We start from the raw sequence: 5,198 nt of genomic DNA, 5'->3' as shown, positions 1-5,198 counted from the left end.
CGCCACAAAGGGGCCGCGCGCGCGCGCGCTCGCGCGGGAAGGAGGCGCGCGGCGGCGCCCGCCCTCCCTCCCCCCCTCCCCCGCGTGTGGCGCGGCGGGGGGCGGGGCCGCGGGCCGCCCGCGGCGCCGCGCTCGGCCCCCGTGGCGCAGGCGGCGGCGCGCGCCCATTGGCCGCCGGGGCGGAAGGCCGGGCGGGCGCGCGCGGCTCTCACTGGCTGCGCCCCGCCCCCCTCCCCCCCCGCGCACGCCACGCGCGCACGCACGCACGGGGGCGGCGCGAGACGCAGCGCGAGCGGAGCCGCCAGGGCGCGCGAGACGGGAGCGCCGCCGCCGCCGCCGCCGGGGCCGCCCAGCCGCCGAGGAGAGGCAGCCGCGGCCGCCCCGCCCGCTCCCCTCCCCCGCCCTCCCTCCCTCCCTCCCTCCCCGCCTGCCCTGCGCCGGATGCCGCCGCGGGGGGGGGGCGGCGCGCGGGCCCCAACCGGCGCGCGGCGGCGGGAGAGACCGGCCCCCTCCCTCTCCCCACCCTCCCCGGCGCGGTTCTCTTCCCCCCCCCACCCCCTCCCCGGCGCGGGCCCATCCCCCTCCCGCCGGGCCGTGTCCCGGATGGAGCCGCCCGGCCCGGCGCAGCCCGCGGGGGTTTGTCAGGCGGCCAGGCAGTCCCGGCGGCGCCCGCCCCTGCCCCGCGCCCCCCGCCGCTCCCGCTCCGCTCCGCGCCGCTCCGCACACAATGAGGGGGCAGCGCCGCGCAGGCCCCGCCGCGCCCCCGCCCGCCCGCCCCGGTGCGGGCCGCGCACACGTGCGGCGGGGGCGCCGCGCGGCCGCTGCTCACCTGGGGGGGCGCGGGCCGCTGAGGCGCCTGGAGCCGCGCGGGCCGCCGCCGTCTCCGCGCGCAGCAGCAGCAGCCGCCGCAGCAGCAACAACGGAGTCAGCGCGGCGGCGGCGGCGGCGGCTTTTCCTGTCCGGTTACGTTAGGGTCACATGACCGAGAGCGGAGCACAGAGGCTGCAGCGAGCGAGGAGCCCCCGCCGGGGGGGAGGGGAGGCGGCGAGCGCTGTGGCGGCGGCGGCGGCAGCAGGAGCCTCCCAGCCCCCTCCCTCCCGCCCGCCCCTCCCGCGCGGGCCGCACCGACGAGCGCCGCCCGGCGCTCCCTCCCCCCCTCGCTCCCCGCGGCGGCGCCAGCACCGGCGACGCGGCCCCTTTAAAACCTGCCGGGGCGGGAGGGGGCGGAGGGGGGGCGGCCGGCGCGGCGCGGCCCCCCTCCCCCTGCTCCGGCGCCGCATCGCGCCTGTCAGCGGGTAACGGCCCGCGCGGCGGCGCAGGTGCCCGCGCGGCGGGAGCGCGCGCTGGGCCGCGCCGGTGCCCCCGAGCGGGCGCCGTCCGGCGGGGCCCGGTGCTGAAGGAGCGGCCGGGCGGCGGCGAGGCCGGGGCGGTTGCTGCGGGTGTTGTTGCCGGTGCCGGTCGGGCCCGGAGGAGCGCGAGGGAGACGGGCAGCGCGCGGGGCGCCGCGGCCGGGGCTGCGGCGGCGCCGGCCTCACGGGCCGCCCCGGGGCTCCCCTCCGAGCTCCGGCCGGGCGGGGCCGCGCGGCGGCGGCGCGTTGGTGGCGGCGCCGTCCTGGTGCGTGGCTCAACTGTCACCTCGGAGCCGTTGGGCGGGGGAAAGGCCGCGCTTGCTGCGGGCATCCTCAGGTGCACGAGTTACTGAAACTAGGTGCTTCTTGACAGCTTTTTTTTCAGAGTGGGTGTAGCAGTTTTCCATGGCCATTACTTGTGCAACTTTGCAGCCAGTTGCGGCGGGGGCAGGAGGGACGGCAGCCGTCGCGAGGCCTTGTTTCATTGAGAGCGGGTGCGCGCTGTGGCGCTCACGGGTGTTTTCGGGATTCCCGCAGCGCCGCGCGCGAAGCCGCCGGTCCGTGGCGGGGCCGCGGGCCCTGCGCGATCGAGTTCTGGCCCCTGGGGCGTTAGTGCGGAGCAGGGAGGTCCCTGCAGAGCGGGGCGCCGAGCCCGGGCCCCGTGCAGCTGCACCTCGTTGCTTGCTAGGGTGACCTGTAGCGACTGGAGGAGCCTCGTGGGCTAAGGTGGCCGATTTTTTTTTTTTCCTTAAAAAAGGTTAAAACTGAGCTAAGCCTCACAAACGTCAAAGCAGAGACTTCTGTGAGTGCAGATTTCATCAAGAAACTTAGTGCATGAAAAACTCGATGAAGGATATTTGGTCAGCAGTGGCTACACAGAGTTTTATTTCCCTCTCCCGGGAGCCTGGTCCTGCTGTCACTGAAGTACCATTCCCACTGGTCACGAGAAACGATGGATCGATCAGTGCCAACGATTTGAATTGGATCAAGATTATTATTACTTTTTATTTATTTATTTATTTATTTATTTTTCCCCAAGTGTTGAGCAGTTGGGCTGTTAAGTGAAGCCAGGCCATTTAAGGCACTCAACTTTGCAGGTTGGTAGGGGCGATAGGGACAACATCCCCACTCTAGCTGGTGCTTTTCCAGTCACCGAATAAGCTCCATTAAGGGGACATGGAGGGTGGGGGAAATACCCTTTTCGGTCGGTGTGCGGATGGCAAGTGTGCTGAGGGCTGGGAGGAAGGGCCCTGTGTCCTGTCCGGGTGCAGATCTGAGGTTGCCTGCTCAGCAGTAGCCAGCTGAGACACTTGTCCTTTCTACAGGCTCTCAGCTGATGCCGGGCTAGAACCGTTGCCCTCTGTGCCCGATTCTGTAGCCTCCTGCTGGAGCTAATGGAGATCCTCATAGAGACACCTGGAGTAAGTTTGCTTCATATAGCTTACGAATACTAATTTATTTATCCAGATTAAATAGCGCATCAAACATAATCAGATAAGCACTAGCTCCCCTCAAACTGTTAGTCTGCTGCTGCAGTGTTCTGAGTAAAGAAGTTGAGCAAAACTGTGTTTTCAAAATCTGCCTCAAATATTTTAAGAGCTGAACTGGAGCCAGTGTTTTTAACAGCGTTCAAAGTTCTAAGAGTACATGGTACAATTTTAAAGATTGCTTTAGCTTGTAGACCAGGAGACTTTTAATTTACTAGGCAACTTTTCCCCTTATATTTCAACTCTGCAAACTAAATACAAGGCAAATAGATACTTTTAATTTAGGATGCTTAGAGTGGATAATTTGTCCTATTCTCACAGGAGATGGTGGAAGTGATAGATTTTTAAATTCAATTGTACTGTGAAAAGGAGTTTAATTCTGGCAGGTATCTTTTTGATGGTTGTGTTTTGTGGTTCTGTTTTCTGCTTTGCATGTGGGTAGTTCTTGTGGTCATTCATTTTAAATTCTTTTCTGCACTGTCTGTGAAGTTACAGGAAAAAATAGCTTAGTTATTATTTTTTATCAATAGCTTATAATACAGCTTTAAAGCTCTGTGGTAAGTAATAGTGCGATTCCTATTTTAAAGTGATAGTGCCCAATTAAGAGTGTACTGGAAACGCTGAAAAGACCCTGCGTTGGGATTACAACCACCTGACTTAACATCTTCGGTGCAGACGTGCAGCTCATGTAAACTCCCTCTGTGTCCCGGGGAAGGATAAGCACTTGGGTTGGAGCTTGCTCATCTGTTGCGTCTTTGACATCCGGCTTAGTCTGTCAACCTAAAATTTTACTTCTGTCTGATCTAACTTTTAAGCTTTTTTTTTTTTTTTTTTTTAAGCTGAGTAGTCAGGGCAGTTGAAATTGAAATTTGTCTTCATCTCAGTGAGTGGTGTTATTGTGCTTTTATTTTCTTTTTTGTTTATTGTGCTTTTAGTTTTTCTCACCAGGTTTTGGAGGTACATGCGTACAAGTCTTCCTAATTTCATGACTTTTAAAAAGGCGATTCAGTTATTGCTACGTTCTTGAGAGCATTCCTCAGGCATGTTGCTGTGGATGATAGGATCAGTCCCTATATTTTCATTTTTTTCTTTGGTCTGCACGTATTCAGATTAAAGGCATAATTTTGTCTGTTAAGATGGTATTTTGCATTGAAAATGAGCATATCACTGATGATTTCAATGTTAATGGGATGGTGATGGTGTTTGTTAATCTGAGTAAAACTCAGTAGAGCAATGGGAGGAACTTGAGCTAGACAGACCCAAGTTCTCTGAGTGTCTTTTTTGTGGAGTTCAGTTAAAATCTGGAATGGTATACCAGATTTTTTTTCCTTTTTGTCATTGTAATCCAAACCGCAGTGGCCCTATAGGTATTAATCAGGTTCAGATCATTAAGATTTTGAGCAAGTCTTCGCATTTCTTGATAATTTTGAAAATAGGAGCAAAGTTGCAGAGAGGTTGCTGGGTATATTGGCAGTGGATGAGCGCTCAGCCCTCAGGTCTGAGCATTCAGGTTTTTGTGGCAACAGTTCAGCTGCTCGTATGAAACTCCCTTGTTCGGAGCCTCCTCTCCACTAGGGGAGAGGGTCGTGTTGGAGTAACTGAACTGACAGTTTCTGCAGTGCCTGGTCCTGCACTTTGCCTTCTTCCAGGCTGGTACACAGGCCCTGCCTGCTCTTTTTACTGGAAAAGCGCAAATGTGACTGTGCGTTTCTGGCTAGAGTGACATTTTTAGTGTAGGGTGGCTATAAAGTTAAAGCAGTGCAAGTATTTGCATATTTTGTTTTCCTTAGGGGGAAAAAAAGATTAAAACTGCAACTTTAGTGTGTGTATTTTCTCAGCATATGAAGCTGAAGTATTCTATACAGAGAGATGCATCTCTATGTTGGTAGCACTGATACTGTGTTTACATTATTATATAATATCCTTCAAACTGTCATGTGAAGTTCATGGGATACTTAGTACTCAACAGTTTTTAATAAATGGTCAGCACTGACTCAAGCTTAGTTAGGAGGGAGTTAAAAAATATTTGAGGGCCCAGTATTTGGCAGTTGTTATAGTGTGGTAATTGGATATTGCCAGTTTAGAGGATGAATTTTTGAATGGCTGTAGCTGAAAGATTGATATATTAGTCATTTGTTTGTTTATAATAGAAATAATAAGAAACTCTCTTATATACTTAAAAAAAAAAAAGCTTTTTCCAAGCACATCTAAGCTTTCCCAGCTGGGGGCCTTGGTTTTGCTTTATTTTCTTAAATTTTGGGCATATCATTATTGCACGAGTACATCAAACTCTGTTTCCTTTTGATTGTTGCCAGGCCACTATCATAGAGCAGTCTGAGGGAGCGTTAATGAGATTTTTGGC

This window comes from Tinamus guttatus, unplaced genomic scaffold, assembly GCF_059628265.1.
Source record: "Tinamus guttatus ecotype Peru unplaced genomic scaffold, ASM5962826v1 Tinamus_guttatus_pri_ptg000716l, whole genome shotgun sequence".
NCBI classification, from domain to species: Eukaryota; Metazoa; Chordata; class Aves; order Tinamiformes; family Tinamidae; genus Tinamus; species Tinamus guttatus.
Note: the sequence above shows the minus strand (reverse complement) of the source record.